General features: G+C 34.5%; 1 long non-coding RNA gene across 1 annotated transcript in view; it reads left to right on the plus strand.

Moving 5' to 3' along the window:
- Positions 1-24,812, plus strand: part of LOC117069693 — a 325,386-nt gene extending 300,574 nt beyond the window's left edge. The window contains exons 4-5 of the long non-coding RNA XR_004431636.1: positions 5,697-5,824; positions 23,856-24,812. This is a non-coding gene — a long non-coding RNA (uncharacterized LOC117069693). The remainder of the gene's footprint in view (positions 1-5,696; positions 5,825-23,855) is intronic.
- Positions 24,813-25,198: the final 386 nt, after the last annotated feature.

Raw genomic sequence — 25,198 nt, forward strand, 5'->3', positions numbered from 1 at the left:
AATCTTTATCAAGCAATAAAGCAATCAGCAAATCAAGACTCAGAGGTCTCTATAGGGTTGAATGATGAGTAAAGTATAGGTAAGTAGGTCAGACAGCTGGAAGGAGAAGACCTCGGAACTTAGAAGAATGTTTGCATTTGTTATCTCGATATCAAGGGATGCCAGACTTCAGAGTGTGGACATAGACATAGATGGTTGAAGTGAAATGAAGTGGAAATCACTGATGTTTCTAAGGAAGTGCAGGGACTCACAGAGGTGGCTTTGAATGTAAGTAACATTTAAAATAGAAACCCAAATTAATTATATATAACTAGATATTTATGTATCTCCTAAAACCCAGAAAAAGGATGTTTCTCCTATATCTGTCTTAAAGCACATTTAAGGGAGATGCAACTAATTAGCCAGAATCCTGAAATTCAATATGAAAAAAAGCTCTAAGGGATTTTATTTGTGGGTCAATAAATACAAATATGTCAGCTATGCTTTAATTTATGATTTCAATAATATTTCTGTGTTTAGAAATAAAAATAAACTTGAGAATTATGCTTTATTTCCAATGTGATTTTTATAGTTTGTATCCTGAATATATATTTTTTGCAACAAAGCTCATTTCTGCTAACCTAACTTCTACCTTGAGGTCAATGTAACATTTTAATTCATAAGTAAATCATTCTTTGTCTTTAGAAACTTTTGATAACTTAAAAACGTTTTGTTTTAAATTATTTTTGCATTGAACAGTATGTATATTGTTATAATACTATTTTTATCAAGATAAATGAAATCATATCCAAGTATAATTTCATTTGGTAGCTAATAATAAGTAATTAAGCACAATCTGGGAATGAATAAAAATTTCAGTTCTTTGACCAACCTCCAATTCTTCATTTTCTTTTTCAGTAATGTGGTGGTAACACCATCTATATATATTATAGAATTGAGAGAAACAACAATAAAAATAACATAATTTGGTTCTTTCATCTAGAAAGTACTCAGATACATACCTTATTACATCTAGGGAGGCATAGTTCCTGTCTTTTATGACCTAATGGCTGATAATTCTGTGACTAACAGCTTAAAGATGGGAATAATTGAAAGTGATCTCTATATGTTAGAGAAATGATCGATTGAAACCAAGATACATTATGGTTGGAAAATTCTTAGGCAGGATAACTACAAAATAAGTAAAGACTTTCAAAGCGCAAGTATACCATAAAAATACTTAGGAATTGCAATAAGGTACAAACTATAAATGAGTCAGCAACACAGGGTTATATCCAGAAAAGCAAAAGGGATACAATTAATTATGAAGAGCATGCTAATCCTCTAACCTTACCAGTGAACACATTCTTGCTGATTATTCAAAAGTCTTGTTTTTATTTCTGCATTTTAAATAGGATTGAAAAAAATAGGCTAGAGGCGGACTTAAATTTGTGAAGAGATTTAAATTTAGGGTGACCATACGTTTCAGTTTACACTTATTATTCTGGTATAACTATGTGTGAATGATAAATTATATGGTCCCCTTGGATGATAAAAATCTTTATGAAGAAGATATTCAGCAGTTTTTTCTCAATCTCCCAAGTCATTTAACATAAAGAAGTAAAGAAGCTGAGAAAAGGATAAAATGCTCTTTCTCTAGCTCTAATCTGACCTAGACTAGACTCTTGTGTGGTACTTCTTTAGGGAGAACCCACAATGGCTTCATATATACCCTTAGGATAAAGTTAAAAATGTGTAGCATGGATTACCAGGCCCTTCATGAACCTGCCTCTTCCTGCTTACCTCCCTAGGCTCATCTCTTTATACTTCTTCCCTCAATCTATACTCCTTGCACATTTTTCAAACTATCACCCTCTTGTCTGGAGACTTGGGCCAACAAATATGTCCTACTGGAATAATCTCTCATTCTATACCTCCCAGCCTGCACTTCCCTATATTAACTACTAGCTGCCCTAGTGGCCTCAGTTCAAGTATGACTTCTTCCAGAAAGTAGTCTTAGACCACTGACACCTAGGTTAGGTGTTTTGCATCCTAGGTCCTTCTATAGCACTTTCTGCTTACCATAATCATGGCATTTGTCCTGACATATGTTTTGATTCCCTGGTTACTTTACTGTATTCCTAGTTATAGACTGAACATTCCTCAAGGATAGGTATATACTCAATGTGTAGCTGAGTGCTTTGTGCATAAGAAACAATTAATGAGTGCATGTTGAAATGATCTGTTGAATTAAAGACTCCCCAGTGTCAAGATTTTCTTGTGTTTACACAAATAGTTGGTCAGGTCAGTAAAAAAAAGTAAAAAAATGAGCTATAATCTGTAATTCTGGGTTGATTAATCACAGAAGCTTCTAGTAGTTTTCAAGTCTGTCTATATTTTTGCAGTCTGAACTTTAACTGCTCTAGGCAATGTTTGTGAGACCTGTCCTTAAAGCTCTGGGAATGGGCGCACCACAACTCTTTGGTAATGTTACTGCATTGTTATAAGCATATTTGATATTAGGAAATTCACAAGAATTACCTTTTTTAAAAATACTAGATCTTAATTGATTCTTCATGTATTTTAGATAGTTTTTTCCCTCAAGAAAGGCAGATGATTTTCAATGTAACAGTGCAACTGTTATTAGGAAAGGCCAATTTTTGCATGGCAAATGGATATATCCAACATTGTATTATTCTATGAGGAAGTAACTCTAAAAAGCATCACTATGTTTCTTCTTAGGAATAATTTAAAAGAAAGTTTGACTTTAAAATTTTGAGGTATTAATATCTTTCCTTCATATATATATATATCATTTGTTCTCTTACAAGCTGTGTTAATATTTTCTAACTCATTTGGATAAAGAGAGCTAATTCAGGTATTGATGACTGCTTTCATACATATATTTATGTATTCTCACTACAGGTATTTTCTTTAATTATAAATAATTGTCAATCATAGAGTCTTACTATGTGCTGTAAGATGCTGACTTAAGTGTGCTTCGTGAATTAAGTCAAATAATTCTTAGAATAAAGAGGTGAGCATATTGTCATACTCATTTTATGAGTAAGCAGATTGAATTCCAGGGAGATTATATAATTTGTAACAAATTCACATTAGATCTGGAATTTGAACATAGGTAGACTGGCTTCAAAGTCTCAACACTTAACTACTCTGTCATTAATTTTATGGGACTAAATAAAAATATTTCTATTAATAGGCTAATCAGAGAAATTTCTTAATTAGAAGTGGAACAAATCATCTGAACATGACAGAGTAACCTATGAACTGTAGTACAGAAATCTTAGTATAGACAATCAGTGATCTCATGGCATGGTGAACCAGCTTCCCGCTTTCAGAGCATAAATCAACACATGGGGCAGGTAGACATTATAGATGGCATAAAAAGGAACATTTCCAAAATATATCAATCCATCTATTAATCTATTCATTTAATAAATATCATTAACATTTTATTACATAATATTTCTAAGTTCTAACACTAAGCACTGTGAAAAATACACACTATAAAATGTGGCCCATCCCTAATGGTCTCTATTTAAAGATAGCACTTTAAGTACAATCAAAGTAAGCACTTTAGGGTACTGCTAACATTTTTGCTTGGATTAGGATGGTGGTATTGATAATTTGGACAACAAGGCTTAATAGGCCCCAAAAGGTACAACACTGAATAATTTTGCCTCCATGAAGTAATTATCAGAGTTAAGTACAGCTTTCTAGGTAATATTTAAGCCAACTAATTTTGAGAACCATGGAGATACAAATGTTACATTTTTTTGTTATGTGTCACACGATATAATACGGTTCTTAATTTTGGGAGGAAGGGCATTTATCCCTTTGGCAGTCTACTGAGGCCTCTTAGAAGTATCTGTTCCTGAAATGCTCTTTAAAATCAATGAAATTTCAAACATAGAATTACAAAGAAAGCCAATGAATTGAAATTCACTTATATTCATGAATCTCTTGAGGGTCCCCCAGTTAATAACCCTGGTGGCTGGGGTTGAAGAATGTTTGGCAGAGTAGAAGTGGGATATAGTCACGGTGGGTGTTATGGGTTGAAATGTGTTTCCTCAAAATTCAAATGTTGAAGTGCTAATCTCTAATGACTCAGGATGTAACCTTATTTTGAAATAGGGTTGTCATGCATATAAATAGTTAAAGTCCTACTTGAGTAGAGTGGACCCCTATCCAACATGACTTGTGTCCTTATAAAAAGGAACACATGCACAGGAAGAACACCGTGTGAAAGCTGGAGTTATACTTCCACGAGCTAAGGCACACCCCTAGCCAAGAAGCTTAGGAGAGAGGCCTGTAACAGATCCTTGCCTAGAGCTTTCAGAGAGAGCATGGGCCTGCCAACACCTTGATCCTGGACTTCTAATCTGTAGAATTGGGAGAGGATACATTTCTGTTGTTTAAGCCATTCAGTTCGTGCTAGTTTGTTATGGCAGCCCTTATAAACTAACACAGTAGGAGAAGAATCATGATCTTTTCCAAATTTCTTGATTAGGCTTATAGATTGTTATAACACAGAAGTAACGGGTACATTAAAATTTGGTTGCCCAGAAACATTCTGAATGGTGAGGGATAATTGTGAAGTAAAGAAATTAAAGGTTAGGGAAACAATATTGTTTATGGAAAATGGATTTTAGTGTCAGAAAGACCTGGGTCCAAAATGTAACTCTGCTGTTTATTAGCTGTGTCACCTACAATATATTAATCTCTCTGAGCCTTAGTGTTCTCATCTGTTGAATGGTAATGATAATAAATTTCTAGCTTATATAGTTAAGAAAATAAAAGACATAAAGTCTGAAAATAGAACATCTTAAAACAGGGCTATGTACTGTGCTAAGTATTCAATAGATGAAACTCTTGCTAGTATCTATTATTATTATTCCCCAATTAGTGTTTACACTTATAATAATTCCCCTATAGGGAGAAAGGAAAACCAGTTTTGTTATTGCTTTTCCCCTTTTACACTAGATATGAGAATCTTGCAATATCCTTGGTTTGATGGCTATAAGAGAGTTATGGATATATCATTATGAACCTAACTAGGAAATTTATTGGTAGAAGGAATTTATAGTTTTTTAAGTGAAGTGATTTAATTTTTAAAATAAATGTTTTAGTTTATTTACAATCCAGCGTAGCACTGACTTATCCAAGAAAACAGGTTAACCAAATCAAACATTTCCAGTCTAGAAAGGTCTCATAAAACATTTTTCTTTGTGTCCCAGAACATTTTATTTCATATACATAGAAGGACAATAGTCAAACCCAGAATATAATTTTTTGATACAAAGGTAATGCTTTTTCATTTTAGAATTTTGAAAAATATAAAGAAGAAAATAAAATTACTATTCACCACAAAAGCCATATATTTTTTAAAAATCACTACTAATGATACATATATTCATGTGTATATTTGCGGCTAAAAATGTACTAATAAATGTGGCTCAGTTTGTCCAAATTGTTTTGTATTTTTCCTTCTTTAAGAAGTTTTATCCTGATAAGTTGTATTATTTTTCAAGAATATAACACTTAACAACTTCAACATGTGTCCATATATTTATATACCCTATAATTTATTAACAATCTCATATTTTGTATATTTACATTGTTTTAAAGCATTAAAAGTCATTAAGTTAATATTCTTGAGCACAATTCTTTGTGAATCTCTTTCATTATTTCCTTAGAAGAAATTCCTGGAAATCGAATTATTGATAGACCACATGAACTCTACTTTCGGGTGACATATGTAAAAAATAAAACCCAATACATCTGATTTGGGATTCATTTTCACATAGAACCTATTTTGATTAAGGTAAATGAAAAATAAAACTCTGGTTAAAGAGCCAAAAGACTTATAGATACTTGGAAGCCAAATATCAGCCTTCCTGGTTTAGTGCTCCGCAGACAAGGCCTTGGGTTGCCTGCACCACCACCTCGTCATGATTATCATTGTTTCATTACGGTCTTCATCAAGGTTTTAGTAGCTAACATTTGTGAAATGCTGTAATATGTATTTTATGTATTATTTTAATAAATCCTATCAGTAGTCTTATTTAGTGGGTATTACCATCTCCATTTTGCATAGGAAAAGATAAGTTTAATACCTATTAAGTAAATTTCCAGTGTTCCAAATAAATAGCAGAATGAGTTGAAAGTCAAGCCCACTGCTCTCTGATTTCAGAGCTCAGGCTCTTATTCACTAAGCCCTACAACCTCTCCAAACTTTTAAGGATCCCCAGGATTTTCAAACCTGTTCACAATTTAGATCAACTGTAATCTTTCTTAATTAGACACCTGTTACATCTGCCTTGATTTTTCTCCCACCTGAAAATTGTATTTCTACTTTTGGGATGGCCCTAGTTTCCTGTTAAATACCTGAAGCCTGGTAGTACATGACAGGAGCATTTGAAAATCTATGCATTTGAGAAGGATAAACTATGGCAAATCTTTCCCATCCCCTGTGTTCCTGATGCTTCCTGTAAAAGACACTGTGTTCTATATCCTTTCAATCTATTACCTTAGGACTAATTCAGAATTTATGTAATTAGAATTTATTTTAAAACATCACTGGACTGATTCAGAATTTACGTAATTAGAGTTTATTTTGAAACATCCCTTAGGATGCTTGGGGCAGAGAAAATAGGTTTTTATTTTTAGTGAAGAGCATGAAGAGCATATGTGATTGCTAAAATCTTATAAACTTGACAGCCAACCTCATTGTAATTCTCAGAAACCAATGTAAAAGGGAAATAATATCCAGAAGATCAGACATGTTATCTAGAAATAATCCCTTTACAATGACTAAAGGCAGGCAAAGGAAAAAACATACATTTAAAGAAAAGCATTTACATAATCTTTTGAATTTTTAAAATACGTTATGAAATATACAGATATTTCTCAACACTGCTAAAGCTACAAATGAAGTAGTTCAATTTGATTTAAAAAGTTAAGTGGTGACTTTGGATAACAGTCTACCTTTTAAAAATTACTTCAGTATTGTTAGACAAACTTACCTAAATTCAATTTTTGAAAAATATATTTTATCCAAGACTTGGAAAATAGACTAAAAGAAATGGAATGCAAAAGTTTGCAATAGGCCTTAACACATCAAGCCCTTCTGTTTATAAAGTTTATGATATATGAGGCTGCTTTTCTAAATTCATTCAGATTTAAAATGTAACATTTAAGTTGTATTTGAGGGGTTGTTTGCTTCTGTATATCGAGAAAATGAAGACAGATGGATTTCTGGAGATCTCATTGATGCATTTATTACCATATAAAAGAAAGAGAATGAGAGGGAGAGAGGAAGAGACCGAGAGGTGGAATGAGAGTGAGAGCACGAGAGAGGACAAGTTACTTGCAGGTTTACTGTTTGGGTCTCGTTGGTGAGAATGTTTGCAAACCAGAAAGAAAGGTTCTGAATGGCTAAACTTTGGTTGTTCCTCAATGTCTACTGAAAAATTCAAATCTGCTTGAGTTAGATGTTTTGTGTTGTGGAATTGAGGGAATGATTTTTCCTTTTGCTAAATTTAAGCTTCTTCAGGACATCCAGGTTTTTATGCTGAATATAGGGTTTGGTGCTGAAGAGTGGTTAGGCTCAATAGAAAGAAAGAGGAAGAAAGAGCACCCATTACAATGTCTAGCATAGAAGTTGATATTTTCTTTATCCCGCTTACATAGTAGATGAAGCGAGGGGAAAGTTCTGGAGAAGTTTGCCATTACTTAAGATGAAGAGCAGAGATACCTTAAGGTGAAGAGCAGAACTGGAGCTGATAGAAAGAAATAGAAAGATGCTTCCTCTCTTGTCTCTCTTCATCTCACAAACCATCAAGAATTTATGTTAAAAGGGACTGTTATCTGATATTCTTTGGTTAAGTCACAAATCAGTGTCATGTGTAAGTGTATTTCAGGCTTTGTGAAAATCAGGCATGAAAATGCACACTGATAAATTACCTTCTTCTTACACACTTAACAGGATTCCTATAATGGTAGGCACAAAGTGGCGTTGAGAGACAATTCTCCACAGGTGTCTCGACTTTTCTAAACATTTTGTGGGTGAGGCCCTAATGGATCTTTGTCCTAGACGTCTTTACAAGGATATCTGAATAGTGAAAAATTGTCTTCCTCTAGAGGAAAGAGGAGGCATACTTGCTGTACATTATAAAAGATTCATTTTCTTTAAGCTCAGAGTTTCTTGTTATGCAACTCACTTCCTCACTACATCTGTAACATTCATCTGAGTCTATTCACATCACCCCATGAGACTTGGGAGGAAAAGGGAATTGCTACAAATATTCTGATGGTCATGCTGTTTGCTGTGCCTTAAGTAGTAAATGTCCTCTGTTTTAATCCCAGGGGTCTCAGGTCTTTTGCCAGCATCCACAAAACTGGCAGCCTAACTTGTTAAACTCTTAAGACCCTTCACTGTTCTTATGGATAGGTTTTAAATAAACACCTCTTGAGTAACTAAACAGTTTTCCTGGCAAATTTATAGAACTTGATTTACATAAAGTTGAATTACAACTTTTAAATAGTATTAACATATATTGGAAAAATCAAGGAGTACCCATTTCGACTGGATTCATCATCTTGGCCCTCAGAGTTGTTAAAAAATATTATTCTAATGCTTTTTAAAATGATGAGGGAGACTTTATTCAAGACTATTGCAATAGTGCAACTGGGGGGGAGAGATCAAACTCAACTTCAAGTACAACAGAGACAGCTGAAGACTGATAGCCAACAAGCAGAATGAGGGGCTCAGTGGATGGAAATTAATAAGATAAGACATCAAGAGTATAAGAATTCTTGCTAAACTGAATTACTAGGATTTTTGCTGAAGGCAGGACAAGGGCAGATGTCAAGGGTAGGGGAATAAGGAATTTCATCTGATGTCAAGGGTGATCATATACTAAAAGTGTGGGAATTCTTGCTAAACTGACTCAGCAGGATTTTTGCTAAGACTGGGCTAGGCATACCAAAGACAGGACAGAGGCCAAGATTGAGGTGTAATAGAAAGGAAGGCTTAGAGGAGCCTAACTAAGATTTGGTCAAGAAGAGAGTCTTTGTCAGAGTTCAAAGGTTATGTGTAGAAAAATTCTTATTTGTGTGGATGGAAGGCAGTAGGGCAGTGGATGCTGTGTGTTTCCTCTATAGAAAAATATATCTATATTATTTATCATTCCTTTGTTATGTAGGGTTTCTGTTGGCTTCATAGGGAGTAGATGTTTATTGCAGTTGCAGCTCGGATGACACTCCACCCAGGAAACCTGTCTAGATCAACCAAGCCAGAAATATTTCTTGTTTCCAGGAATACCTACAGCTCTCTATTTGTTTCTGAACCTACATTTTGGGGACTCATAACTTACTGCTGTGTACTATAGCTTGCACTATGGGACTTCTAATTTGTATTATGTAAAACTTTATTATCTTTTCTAGATTTGAAATTCATTAGATCTTTAGTCATTTTCTGATTTATATTTGTAAATCCAGAAATGCTTCACACAATTCCTTAGCCATAGCAAGTATCAAAAGTCCCATTTCCCCTTTCCTCCATTTTTACACACACACACACACACAAACACACATCACGCATATGCATATATATGTACATTCAATTCATTTTAAACGTTTGCTTTTTAGACTTTAAGATCATATAGGCTGTAACATTCAATGCATTGCATTGAGAAAAATGATGATGAGTGATGGCTATTACAATATTCATGTTTAACGCACCACTTGGCAAATACTAGTAAGACATTACAAAATTCTAAAAGGCATAATTAGAGTTACAAGGTTTGCTTTTTGAATTAGCAGTTAATGCGTGGACTGTCTTTGATATTTCTAAAGCAGCTGGATGCAGCCTTATGTGAATTAACCAGAAAGGGAGTTTGATTTCAGTTTTTACTATTTTAGCTTTGTTTCAAATGTATGTTTGTTTCTCCTAAGCACAGTCTGTCAGGGTCGATTTCTATTAGGTACTTTGAAGCTAGGGGCCATGTTTTTTCATATATGTGTAATTTATGATGCATATCATTTCCTAATAAATGTTTCATTAATGTAATGGGAAGTCTTGGATTTCCTTTTTTAATTGTGAATGATGCTTTTTATCTAGTTATAAAATAATTACATATTCAGTGTAAAACTTTGGAAAGAAAAGGTTTCTTTTGTATACACAAAGCACCTTAGATAATAAAACCAAGATGACAACTTTTAACATTTTAATGGACCTATTTTATTTTTGGGGGTAATCTCATGTGTTTCAGAACTTTCATTACTATATATATTTTAAAAATGAAATCATTGTGTATGCTGTTTGTAATACAATTTGCATTAGGTTAATAGTATGTTGTGAATACTTTCCTATGATATTATTTGTTTACAAGATGCATAGTATTACACTGTATGGATATAGCACAATTTAATTACCTACCCTTAGAGGTTTATTTTTAATTTAGTTCTTAAGATACTGTTTTGAAGAATATCATCACTGAAAAATATTTGTGCATATACTGTGTAATTACCTTATTATAAAACCCCAGAAGTGAAATTTCTGGATCAAATAGACATATATATTAGATTTCAGAATGAAGATACTGATTTAAACTACTATTAACATTGCTAATCACTGATACATGCTTAATATTTTGTCTATAAAATACATATATGATACATATATGTATTATATATACACATATAATGTAATGTATGTATTATATATGTGCATATATATAATATAGATGTATTATATATATTCATATATGTATTATATGCACATATATAATATATACATATTATTTTATTACCTATAGACAAACATATATATTGTAGGCAAGGATAGAAAAAATAACATACACAATCAAATATATTAGATTCACTTGTCTACTTCTTGTTCAGAGTTACAAAATATACATTATATCAGACTACTCATTTACTTTCTTCTTAAACAAGACTGATGAATCTAATTTAGCAAATAATTTAAAAAAATCAATATTCAATAAGATATTTTAAACACATTTAGGTTAATCAGTTCTGCTTTAAACTAACATAAAATTGTATTTTTTTATTTTGATGTGACTATTTACTCTGGTTATTTAATTTATTATCAGTAATTGTTATTTGCATGTGATATTCTATTAAATAATATATGCAAAGTACTGTCTTGTAAATTTTAGGTTGACTCTTATTTATGCAAGTAACTTAAAACAAAGTCTCTGAATTACAAAGCATTTAACAAACTCAGCTGATGATCCAAATACATTAAGGGTAAAAACACAAGTAGGTTAAAAGTAAAAGTATGGCCGGGCATGGTGGCTCACTCCTCTAATCCCAGCACTTTGGGAGGCCGAGGTGGACTGAGGCTGAGGTCAGGAGTTCAAGACAAGCCTGGCCAACATGGTGAAACCCCGTGTCTACTAAAAATACAAAAGTTAGCTGGGTGTGGTGGCACGTGCCTATAATCCCAGTTACTTAGGAGGCTGAGGCAGGAGAATCACTGGAGCTGGGAGGCGGAGGCTGCAGTGAGCCCAGATGGAGCCACTGCACTCCAGCCTGGGTGACAGAGGGAGATTCTGTCTCAAAAAAAAAAAAAAAAAAAAAAGAAAAGAAAAGAAAAGAAAAATATAGATCAAACACAATATTTAGTAAACAAAATAGGAAACAAAACTGTGTGTGTGTTTTAAAAACTTTAAGTATGTTAAATGAAAGACAGGTACATAATTTGGAACTCAATTTGTAAGAAAATATGATTATATATGCAAAACAGTTTCAAAGGAGAAACATTAAAATGTTAACATCCATGCAATAAAAAAGGGATAGGAAAATATATACCATGCTAATACTAATAAAAAGATAGTAGCTATATTATTATCAGAAAGATTAGATTTCAGAGCAAAGAATGTTAGCATAAATAAAGGATATAGCTTCATAATAATAAAGGGGTTATTTAGTCAAGAGTATACACAATCCTAAACAATCAGGCACTTAATAGCAGAGTTTCAAAAATATGAAGGAAAAATTGATAGAACTGAAAGGTGAGATAAACACATCGTCAGTTATATTCAGAGATTTCAATACCTTTCAATAATTGATAGAACAACTAGAGAAACATCAGTAAGGATTTAGAGGTGAACAATACTGGCAACCAAATCGACGTAATTGACATTTTTAGAACACAGCCACTTACAACAGCAGAATACACATCATTTTCATATGTATGTGAAACATTTACCAAGATAGACCATGTTCTGGGCCATAAAATAAGTCTTAATAAATTTAAAAATATCATCAAACCATACAAAGCGTATTTTAAAATCATAGTGGAATTAAATTAGAAATCAGTAACAGAAAGGTCACTGGAAAATTCCTAAATATTTGGAAGCTAATATACTTCGAAATAACTCATGAGTAAAGTATAAATACAAAAGGAAATTAGAAAGTATTTTGAGCTTAGTAAGAATTAAACACAAATATATCAAAATTTGTGAGTTCCCATAAACGATAATTTATAGTGTTAAATATATTTATTTGAAAAAATTCTCAAATCAGTTACCTCAGTTTCCATTTTAAGAAACTAGTAAGAAAAGGAGCAATTTCCTGCTGTTGTGGAAGAAACAGAATACTATCAGAGTAGCAATCAGCGAGATAGAAAACAAAAACACAATAAAAAGTATGATGAAATCAAAAGCTCCTTCTTTGGAAACATTTATGAAATTGATAAATCTCTGGCCAGATTGATTAGAAAGCAAAGCAAGAAATCAGAAATTGCCCATATACAGAATAATATAACTAAAGATTCTACACCTATTGAAAAGATAATAAGAAAATATTCTGTAATCCCAGCACTTTGGGAGGCCCAGACGGGCGGATCACGAGGTCAGGAGATCGAGATCATCCTGGCTAACACGGTGAAACCCCGTCTCTACTAAAAATTACAAAAAAACTAGCCGGGCGAGGTGGCGGGCGCCTGTAATCCCAGCTACTCGCGAGGCTGAGGCAGGAGAATGGCGTAAACCCGGGAGGCGGAACTTGCAGTGAGCTGAGATCTGGCCACTGCACTCCAGCCCCAGCGATAGAGCGAGACTCCATCTCAAAAAAAAAAAAAAAAAAAAAAAAAAAAAAAAAGAAAATATTATGGGCCGGGCGCGGTGGCTCAAGCCTGTAATCCCAGCACTTTGGGAGGCCGAGACGGGCGGATCACGAGGTCAGGAGATCGAGACCATCCTGGCTAACACGGTGAAACCCCTTCTCTACTAAAAAAAAAAAATACAAAAAACTAGCCGGGCGACGTGGCGGGCGCCTGTAGCCCCAGCTACTGGGGAGGCTGAGGCAGGAGAATGGCGGGAACCCGGGAGGTGGAGCTTGCAGTGAGCCGAGATTCGGCCACAGCACTCCAGCCTGGGCAACAGAGCGAGACTCCGTCTCAAAAAAAAAAAAAAAAAAGAAAATATTATGAACAAATTTTTGTAGATAATTTGATAGCTTATATGCCTATGAAAGACATACACTATTGAAGTTTGTTTAAAAAGATATAGTTGACCTAAATAGCTCTGTTAAAAAAAAAATGGTTTGTAGTTAAAAACCATTTTACAAAGAAAATTCCAGGTCCAGATGACTTCACTGGTGAATTCTTGGCCTCTTCTAGAAAATTAAAGAAAAGAAAATACTAGGAAAAACTGATTTTTGACAGAAGTGCAAAGGTGATTCAGGAAAGTTAGTATTTTCAACAAATGGTGCTAGGAAACTACAAACCTGAATGCAAAATAAAATAAAATAAAATAAAATCAATAACCTAAATGTAACACTCTGAAACTTCTGGAAGAATTAACAGAAATAAACCTTTGTCAATGTGGGTAAGGCAAACATTTCTTAGATGTGGTCAAAATCATGACCAAAATAAAATTAAAAACTTCTGCTTTTTGAACAACATTGTTAAACGAATAAAAGAGCAAGCATGGTTTGGGAGAAAATATTTGGAAGTATTCATATACCTGATAAAGGATTTGTTCCAGAATATATAAAGAAGGCTCAAAGCTTAATAATTAATAATAAGCAAATAAAGACCCTCTATAAAATGGACAAATATTTTAACATCCCCTTTACCTAATAAGATATACAATGGGAAATAGGCATATGAAAAGATGCTTAACATCATTAGTCACTACATAAATGCAACTTAAACCAAAATGAAATACCGTTAAACATTTATTAGGATGGCTGAGATGAGAATCACTGACCATACTAAGTGTTAATGAGAATGGAGAGGAAGTAGACTTTCACACTCTGCTAGTGGGGATGTAAAATAGCATGATGAATATTTTGGAAAAGAGCCTGGCATATACCTACATATGATTCAATAGTTCTACTCTAGACATTGGCTTTCCCTCACAAAAAAAATATGTCCATACAAATACTTGTAGATGTTTAGCACAGCTTTATTTGTAACAGCCAAAATCTGGAAAGATTCCAAAATTCCACAGAGGAATGGATAATTTGTAGTATATCTATGCCATAGAATACTGCTCAGGAATAAAACAGGGATGATCTATTCTTACATGCAACAAAATAGATGACACAGAAAATAATTGTACTGAGGGAAGGAAGCCAGACTAAAACAAAAGAGTACATATTGTATGATTTTATTTATATAAAATTCTAGAAACTGTAAACTAATCTATTGTAGTGAAAAGCAAATCAATGTTTATCTGGGGAAGACGAGGCAGAAACTTGAGGGAAAGGTAACAACAGGGCACGAGGAAACTTTTGGGGGCAAACGATATGTTCATTATTTTGATGGTAGTGACAGTTTTAAGGATGTATCCATATGTCAACATCTTTCTGATGGTACGCTTTTAGGTATGTGTTCTTGTTTATGTCAATGTCAGTTATACTTCAATACAAAATAAAAAGAATTATGTTTATTTTGATTTGAGTATTTGCTTTAGGTATTTATCAGTCAGTAATTGTTATTTGCATTGGATGTTGTGCTAAGGAGGTGGCGGGCGCCTGTAGTCCCAGCTACTCCGGAGGCTGAGGCAGGAGAATGGCGTAAAACCTGGGAGGCGGAGCTTGCAGTGAGCTGAGATTCGGCCACTGCACTCCAGCCCGGGCGAAAGAGCAAGACTCCGTCTCAAAAAAAAAAAAAAAAAAAAAAAAAAAATAATAATAATAATAATTTTATTTTAATCCATTTTTAATAAGTAACACTAAACTAAAATGCCCCTATAATGGACAATTTTGAAGACTTTAATGATCTGATATAATGAAGAAAATGATGTGAGGACATGCTTAACTTTTAGATGTCTCATTGTTATTTGTACTTTAAATTGACATTTATTTCTTTTGGGATCTAAAATCATTTTGAACGTGAATATGTCCTGGAAAAGTGCTTGAAAGTCATTAAGATCATGCATGTATTATACATGTATGCCTAGAATATTCTTGTGTTTGGTGAATGTATATTATGTAGGAGGGGGAAAATATCTCAAGGTTCCTATTTTGCAAATATGAAGAATGGAGTGACTCTTCAAAATATCTGTTGCCTGTAGTCCCAGCTACTCAGGAGGCTGAAGCAGTAGGAATTGCTTATGCCCAGGAGTTCAAGGATGCAGTGAGCCATGATGGAGCCATTGCACTCCAGCCTGGGGGACAGAGCAAGACCCTGTCTATATATATCTAGACGGATATCTGGAGGATGGTGCGGTATTTTTCATGAGGTGTGATTACAAACCGACACATCTAGGACAATCTCTTCTGCTCTGCACACAACAAGGGTGAGGCGCTGACCAGCCTGCTGCTGTCTCTCACTTCTGACATGAAGAAAATCAAAATCCTCAGTGCCAGGCTAAGGCAGCTAGGTTAGTATGACGAGTCTCTCTTGACTATTCTTGACATACCAGTTTAGGTTCTTTTATTCCAGATGGTTGGGTAAAATATGATTTTCTTCTGTCATATTTAACTTTACTTGGATCAAGCATATACATAAAACTTACATAAAGCATGAATCTTATTTTGAGAAACTGGGCTGTCAACCTCTGTTAGATTGAGTGAATGCCCACAATTTGTTAGGCATATGTGGAAATAAAAATCTTTTAAGATTTGTACTTGTAGAAATGTCTGAGGCATATTTTTCTAAATGTGTTATTATTTTCTTCTTGATAAAGTACTAATGGTGACAATAGTATTTCTGTGTGTGGATGAGGCTAAAAAGACAAAGTACAACTGTCACCTCTACATCATGTACAGTTGACATTTGTCATTTACTTTGTTCTGGTAGTTGCAATTTTAGTATCTTGCTATCATTTACTCTGAGCTGTGGCTAAAGCATTTTCTTTCTTTCTTTCTTTTCTTTCTTTCTTTCTTTCTCTCTCTCTCTCTCTCTCTTCTTTCTTTTCTTTTTCTTTCTTTCTTTCTTTCTTTCTTTTCTTTCTTTTCTTTCTTTCTTTTCTTTCTTTTCTTTTCTTTTCTTTTGAGACAGAGTCTCACTCTGTCACCCAGGCTGGAGTGCAGTGGCGTGATCTTGGCTCACTGCAACCTGTACCTCCTGGGTTCAAGCAATTCTCCTGCCTCAGCCTCCTGAGTAGCTGGGATTGCAGGCGCCTGCCACCATGCCCAGCTAATTTTTGTATTTTTTAGTAGAGGCGGGGTTTCACCATGTTGGCCAGGCTGGTCTTGAACTCCTGACATCAGGTGATCCACCTCCCTTGGTATCCCAAAGTGTTGGGATTACAGGTGTGAGCCACTGCACCTGGCCCAAGAATTTTCTTTATAGTTGGATGTCATTTTGATTTGTCTGTCACTGTTTTCCACAATCACATCAAATTATTTGAAAATGTTAATCAGTCACTCATAGAAAGCCTTTCCTCAATCTCTTTTGTTTGCAATGACCTCACTTGGGATTACTTACACAATAACTGTCACACTACCTTGCTGTTGTTTTTCTTTGAAATTCTCAGTAACATCTTGAGGAGCTGTGTGGTGTGATCTGAACTCCTAACTGCTGAAATGAGCTATTTTGCAGACATCCATTACAGCTCGTCTTTCCATAGAAAGTGGCATTAAGAGAATGCTAATGATCCTGAAATTGTTATCTGTTGTAGGTCCAGGTCTCACAGCTGAAGAAAAGGCAAGCGATGCTAGTGATTTATAAACTAAATTAGTTCTGCAACTTCTTGTTGGGGCTATGCTGTTAGGTTTCCAAAGGACATGCTAACTTTATTATTTCAACATGAGCTCATGGTCACATTTAACTTTTCTCTTATTCAACAAATATTTCTCTCTTTTCTTTTTCTTTTCTTCTTCTTATTTTTTTGAGATGGAGTTTCGCTTTTGTTGCCCATGCTAGAGTGCAATGGTGTGATCTCAGCTCACTGCAACCTCCGTCTCCCAGGTTCAAGCAATTCTCCTGCCTCAGCCTCGCGAGTAGCTGGGATTACAGGCATGCACCACCATGCTTGGCTGAGTTTTGTATTTTTAGTGGAGACAGGGTTTCACCATGTTGGCCAGGCTTGTCTTGAACTGCTGACTTCAGGTGATCTGCCTGCCTTGGCCTCCCAAAATGCTGGGATTACAAGCGTGAGCCACCACGCCTGGCCTCAACAAATATTTCTTAATTGATAGCTTGGGTCAGGTACTAGGGCTTCAGTGGAGAATAAGGCAAAACTTTCATTTATCATAAGAAGATCATCTAGTAATCGTTTTAGTCTGGACAATATCTTGCATAGTTTATCTTGTGGGTTAAATTGTGTCTCCCTATACACACACAAAAATTATATGTTGGGGTCCTAACCCACAGTATCTCAGAATGAGACCTTATTTGAAAATAGCATCACTGCATTATAATTTTGCTGGATAAAATATTCTTGGAGTCTAATTTGCTCTTTGAGCACTTTGAAAATGTCATTCCACTCCCTCCTGGCCTGTATGGTTTCTGTTGAGAAGTCTGTTGTCAGATGAATTGGTGTTCTTTCACATGTTATTTGCTTCTTAGCTCTTGCTGTTTTTTAGGATCTTCTCTTTGCCCTTGACTTTTGATTATTATGTGCTTGGGAATAGTCTTATTTGGGTTGAATCTGTTAGGTGTTCTAAGACCTTTTTGTACCTGGATGTTTATGTCTTTCTCACGTTTAAGAAGTGTTCTGTTATATTATTTCTTTGCAAATGTAATTAGTTAAGATAAGATTACACTGGAGTAGGGTGGACCCTAATAAAATATGACTGTTGTACTTATAAAAAAGATGACTGTATGAAAACATAGAGACATGGAGAGAACACATAGAGATGATAACGGCAGAGATTGGAGTTATGCAGCTACAAGCCAAGGAATGCAAAAGATTGCCAGAAAACCACCAGAAGTTAGGAGGAGGCAAGGAAGGATCCCTACAAGTTTCAGAGAGATCATAACTTGGTCAACAGGTTGAGTTTTTTATGTTAGCCTCCAGTACTGTGAGACAATATATTTCTGTTACGTCATCCACTCTGCGGTATTTTGTTATGGGAGTCTTAGGAAATTGATACAATGTGTGTTTAATATTTTTATTGAATTGAATTTTTGCCTCTTTGGATAATTGTTAATCTGTAACTGTCAGTCTTCTTTGGTTACTTACTTACTTCTTTGAGGATTTGATAAAATAAACGTAGCTTCAAAACAGAAAGTTGATGCTAAAATTCTAACCTCCTGAAGTTAGAAAGGATTTCCCAATGTCTGATTCAACCTTCTATTTAAGGTAGTAGTTTCCCTCCATAACAAAAATGCTATATTGTGTTCCCAGTCAGAGTACTTACAAAAATGGGTGGTCATTACCTTACAGGATGGTACTTTAAATTTAAATTTTAAAAATTGTGATAAATGTACATAGCAAAAAGTGTATCATCTTAGTGACTTTTAAGTGTAAATTTCAGTAGCATTAAGTATATTTGCATTGTTGTGCAATCTTTGGAAATTTTTCCTCTTCCAAAACTGAAAATCTAAACCTATTAAACAACAATTCCCATTTCCTATCTGAAAGCTCTGTTAGAAAGTTCTTTTTTCTAGTGGAATTAAATTATCTTCCAGCTACTGAATTGAGTTAATTCTAATTCTGCCTATTGGAGTTGATCCAATTGGCATAATGCCCATTCTGTTAAAAAAAAAACCTATAAATTATTATTGTTATTGTTGTTGTTATTTTCTTATTTGCCTTCCAGAGATGCACGGTCTATAATATCTTCATGTTTAACCCAGCAGCAATTCCTTCTGCCTTGTGTCTAATATTCTTTGGAATTTTAGTTCCTTTTTTATTTTATCCAGCTCCACAATAATTACTTGGTTGTATTTAACTCTCTTCCCATCCTGTCCTTTGGTTTTCATAAACCTCTTTCAACTTGTCCAAGATATACCACAGAGGAACATTCTAAAGACCTTCAGGATGTACCTGTAATGTTTCCAATTTGGCATTGAAAGGGAGTGAACAATCATTATTTAATGTCCTTATGCCTCTGTAAACTGAACTATATAGACTGCTGCTATGCAATAAAGTCCTTTTAACAAAACCAAAAATCTTTAAAAGAGCTCTACACTAAAACATTTAAAGTGTTCTCAACCTAAACTGTGCAAGTACATAAAGATACATTCTTAAATAGTTGCTAGCTGGATAGTGAATTATCAGAAATATTGATCATCAAAAGATAAAAGTATTCATATATAAACAAATTAAAAAGTCAATTCTTAGTACTGCCCATTTTTTGTTTGTTTGTTTTTTGAGACAGTCTTGCTCTGTCACCCAGATTGGAGTGCAGTGGGATGATCTCAGCTCACTGAAACCTCTGCTTTCCGGGTTCAAACAATTCTCCTGCCTCAGCCTCCCAAGTAGCTAGGATTACAGGAACCCACCACCACATCTGGCTAATTTTTGTATTTTCAGTAGAGACGGGGTTTCACTGTGTTGGCCAGGCTGGTCTCGAACGCCTGACCTCGTGATCTGCCCACCTAGGTCTCCCAAAGTGTTGGGATTACAGGTGTGAGCCACTGTACCTGGCCAAGCATTGCCCATTTTAACTACTTGTGACATTGGGAGAGTCACTTAAACTCCTTGAGTGTCTGTTTCCCTCTTCATAATTTAGGAGATTTCAACTAGTAACCCAATGTATATTTCACCCTTCAATAATCAGATACCTGGATTATTTTCAATGGTATATAATATTGTTAATAAGTAGAAAGTAATGAAATGATTATATAACTGAAATACCATTACTAAGTGAAGCCAGTTAAACTAAGTTTCTAATAAACCTTCTAATAGGCCATTGCTTCATGAGTTTGAATATTTATTTATGAAAAAATTCACTGAGGCATGCAGCATGATATGGGCAAGACCAACAATAAGAGTTCTGCCTTTTCATCTTAACCTTGTGTGGACTTTACAATTGTCACTTGTATAGAACCACCAAGGCTATGCCTTTAGGAGGACTGTACTATTACATTGGACTAAACTCGGAATCATGTCGAGGCCTCTAGTATTCATGTCCTTCATAGAATTACCTTCTTTCTCTGGCTTCCTTTCCACTTTGTTCCCTTCTTATAGAATTTACTGCCTTTCTTTGCCTTGTGTTATGCACAGCTTTTGCAAGTGCCAAACTCCTTACTAGATTAGGGGATGCAAACTATGCTTTTATTATTTTTATATTGTCCACCATCCTTAAAAGTGACTTAGCATATAGTCACTTTGTACATAGTTTTTGAATTGAACCCATTTGCTTTTACTTATGTCTCCCAGATTAGAATGACAACTTTTGGACGTGTATGAGATTCCTGATTTGTGAGATCAAACCAAATTCAGAATGGCATTTTCAATAGCCCAAGTGGTCAGGCAAAGGTGGCTGTGATGACCAGGATGGCCTGTGGCTGCCCTCTAATCGAGGGCTTCAGTTGAGAGGTTACCACCACTTGTGGCCTTGAGCTTGACAACACCACGGCTTTTCAAAACTCATCTTTTTCACTGTGTTTTCCTTCTAATAAGATACTATCCCAAACTTTTAATATTATTTTATGTGGTTATCAAGTTTTGGCATTTTAGTTGTAGAATGATTTTAACTTAAGAATGAAGATATCTCTGCATCTTTTTAGTAGGGATGTAGGGGAAGGTATAAGATAATATTGTTCAATAGTTTTAAGTCAGAAAATGAACGAAAACAAAATGTTTTCCTGAAATTATAGGCCAATCCAGGGAATTACTCTAATAGAAATCTGGCCCAGGTCCTAAATTAAACTCCAATTAACAGATCTGCTGGTTCTTAGTTTTATGGTTTGACTGAAGAATAAGGTGATAATTTGCATGTGCTATTAAACTGAAAGAATGGCCAGACAATTAGAATGAAGAATTAGAATGTCTGAGCAGTTGCCCCTACTTCTCAGTATGCACCCACGCTGAGTACCAAGCCAAGTGCCTGCAAATTACTGTGACCACAATTGAAAGCACAATTATATTGCCTTTGAGTATTAAGAAAGCCTTGAACTGCTGTGTGTTCTCCAAATCATTAAATGGCAGATATCTTCTTGACTATTTTCACTGTTTGAAAAAGAGGAATAAATCAGAGCTACAATTATTGAGATAAAAGGTAACTCTTAACAGCTGAACTGGGTTTAAGGAAAGCACAAAAGAATCAGAGGTGCAAATTAAATTTCCATAATGATAAAAAATTTGCATGATATCAAACCGTGAGATACCCTATTAGCTGATAAATAACCTCATTGCTCTGTACCTTAGTGTACCTTTCTCACATTTTATGATAATTATTTCTTGCCTAGGGACATTCGTTAAGAAAAACATTCAACACTCTCCAACAAAAAGGTCACAGATACACTTTTCTAATTAAATTTTAGGATGAATCAAATATATTCTTTGATTTGTGCTGTGTCTATAGAATTTTGATGATACAATTTGAAGTTGGTTTGTGGCAATTACAAGAATGCTAAAACAAGTCAAATAAACAGAAAGGGAATAATTGTATAATTAGTATATTTTGATGCAGCTTTTATGGGATGCATTATTAATGAAAACATCTATAAGTAGTTCTTTTTGGAAACTTTGATATATGCAAATATTAAAAATTCATAGTTCTTGGACAAGAAGACCAAAGTGCTCATTAAGCAATCTTTCTAATTCTTCTTTTCTGTATCTTTGTGCCATGTCCTTTCATTTCTGTCCATTTTATTCCTTAGAAAGGATAGATTCTCAATATTAAAGATATTTTCCAAAGCAAAGATGGTAATTCAGGGAAAGGGATTCATTTCTATCCTTCAATTTGTTCATCAAATGTTTTAAAGAAATATCAATTTTACATTTAGTTTAAGATAGCTAATAGAGGTGTTTTGCTTAATGAAAGAGACAAGGTACAATGTGATGCCCCAAACTATATCCTATATTATAATAATAAAAGCCATAATAAAACATTGTTCAAAGAACAATAATAATCACTGTTGTTAAAATAATAGTTAACTTTTACTGGGAATGCTTGTATCAGACATTATGCATAGATTGAAATATACATTTATCTCAGTAATAGCTTTGTGAGCTCCTATTATTTTCTCTGTTTTATAAATGATCAGATAAGGGTACTGTGTGTGTATGTATGCATGCATGTAGGTGCATGCATAGGATCAGGCTATTATTTTGATTACATCTTTGCATGTCCCAGCCTACAGAAAAAATGCAGCTGAGTAATGTTTTACTCAGCTGCATTTTTAACAAACTTTTATGTTAACAAACTTTTATGTGAATAATTCAGATTTCAAGATATATGTAAGTGTGATTATTTTATTGGGGTTACACTCATGCACACACATACACACACACACACCTATGTGAACTGTAACCTAATTTAGATTCACTTAGGTGAGAGAAGTAACATAAATGTATTCTGTGTGTTTGGATTTCCCTGTATAAGCTATATGATATTATTGTAATCTAATTCAGGTTATTAGAAAACCTTGAAACACCAAAACATGCTTATTATATTACCTGTTTACCACCAGATACTAATATTTGCTTGCATGATATTCAGATAAAATTTGATATCTTCTAGAGCTAACAATGACACGGCAGCTTTGATTCATGCCATGAAATAGTTCTGATGAAGAACTATCATGAGTTTCTTCCAGGACATCTAATAATCAACTTTATAGGTGGGGCTCAAGATAAACCTCCCGGTATTCTATTTTACACAAAAGGGAGCTGTATTGAGGAAGATCTCAAAGTATTTATAAAAATAGCATGTTCTTAAGGATGAGGACTTATTTTAGAAGTCTTTGGAATGCCTGAATGCAGGATAGACCAACCATCTCATCAATGAACTTAGATTTAGAAGTGAGACAGATACAAGTTGAATTTGACTCCTAGTGAGGTACATAGAACTTGGGCTATAAATGATCAAATCTCCATGGCTTAGACAATATGTGACTGCAGTGGGAGAAAGGATGGACATACAGTGCAAACAAAAGAAAAAAAGTACAGAGGAAGTCAAGCTTTCGAAAAGTAGAGCTAAATTAGAAATTTGAAGAAGACAAGGATGCAGTAAATTATGTAACAAAAACTGCAATTAAATGTAATTTATAGTGACATAAAACTAGCTCTCCATTTAGCAAAGACCAGCTGTACAAAATATCTCATAAAGCACAAGGTAGTGCTGATGCTTTGTGATGCATTCTAATTGTCTTCTGAATCCTTCTTTGGGTGCTTTAATTAACCTTTGTAACCTAATCCTTAGCCTAATCCTTAACCATAGCTGAGCTGCTACAGAATTATGGTCCTGTTCAGTGGTGGGTCACCAAATTGAATGATGTGAGTTTACTAATTCCAGGCCTTTTCTCCTTCCAGGGACTGTGGAGCAAAATGAATCATGAAGAAATTTGGTGATTCTGGAGTGTTGCACATTTTCAGTAGCTCTTCCTCAATAATTTCCCTTTCCCCAGATAATGCATATTATTTATAAATACCTACCAGCAAAGTCAGTCTTAATAAATTTATTATATATTCATTACAAACACTTTTTAGAAAGGTTCTAATGAAATATTTGGAGGCATTTTAGGATGACATGAGACAATGCTGTATGAATGCTCATCCCGACCGTTGGAGCTGTTCAAGGCTTCTTAGCTTTGTCTCTGCTTCAGGGCATATGCAGTGCGTGCGGAAACAGTCAGAACTAATTAGAATAAATAAATAAAAACAGGTAAGATAACTAGCATATTTATCAATTTCCATTTCATTTTTCTCCTGAATGTACTTTTGAACATCAGCTAGTATTGAAAATTTATTTTCATTACATCTTGGTATTGGTAACTTCATGATAGAAATATCAAAAACCTGGTGGTATATATAATTTATATCTTGTTAAGTAAAAGGAGAGTCATATGTGTCTGATTTTGGCTAGTACATGTTTAATACATGGCTCGGGTCAACTTTCCAGTTTCTGCATGTGACTAAACTGCGCCTCACTGCCAAGCATGATCCTTCATGTTCTTTCCCTGTCTGCCAGCTTGATGTTCACATCCAGTTTAAGGTGTAGTTACGTACAGAGTATCTGTCATTATGGGTTCCAAAATTATTAAGCAGAGCAAAACTCTACTACCTGAAATGACATTGGAGTGTTAATGTGAGTTACGAATAAATTATTGCATATTAAACTACAGAAGTGAAGTTTTGTAAAGCAGCTAGTATTACCTTAACTAACATGGAAGGTGATATAAGCATGATGAAGTACAATTAAATTTTAAAATAAACAGGGGAGGAATGTAAGAATATATTTTTAAAAGTAATAAAAACATTAATAAATAAATACATAGAGCAAACAATAATGTTAAATAAAGAATTAATGGCCAGGTGCGGTGGCTCACGAATGTATTCCCAGCACTTTGGGAAGCTGAGGCAGGTGGGTCGCTTGAAGTCAGGAGATCGAGACTAGTCTGGCCAACATGGCAAAATCCTGTCTGTACTAAAAATACAAAAATTAGCCCAGCATGATGGCATGTGCCTATAATCCCAGCTACTTGGGAGGCTGAGGAAGGAGAACTGCATGAACCTGGGAGGCAGAGGTTGTAATGACCTGAGATCAGGCCACTGCACTCCAGCCTGGGTGACAGGTAAGACTCTGTCTCAAAAAAAAAAAAAAAAAAAAAAAAAAAAACATAAAATAGATGGAAGAAATAAAATGAAGTATATTG

Source organism: Trachypithecus francoisi, unplaced genomic scaffold (genome assembly GCF_009764315.1).
Source record: "Trachypithecus francoisi isolate TF-2019V2 unplaced genomic scaffold, Tfra_2.0 Lachesis_group3, whole genome shotgun sequence".
NCBI classification, from domain to species: domain Eukaryota; kingdom Metazoa; phylum Chordata; class Mammalia; order Primates; family Cercopithecidae; genus Trachypithecus; species Trachypithecus francoisi.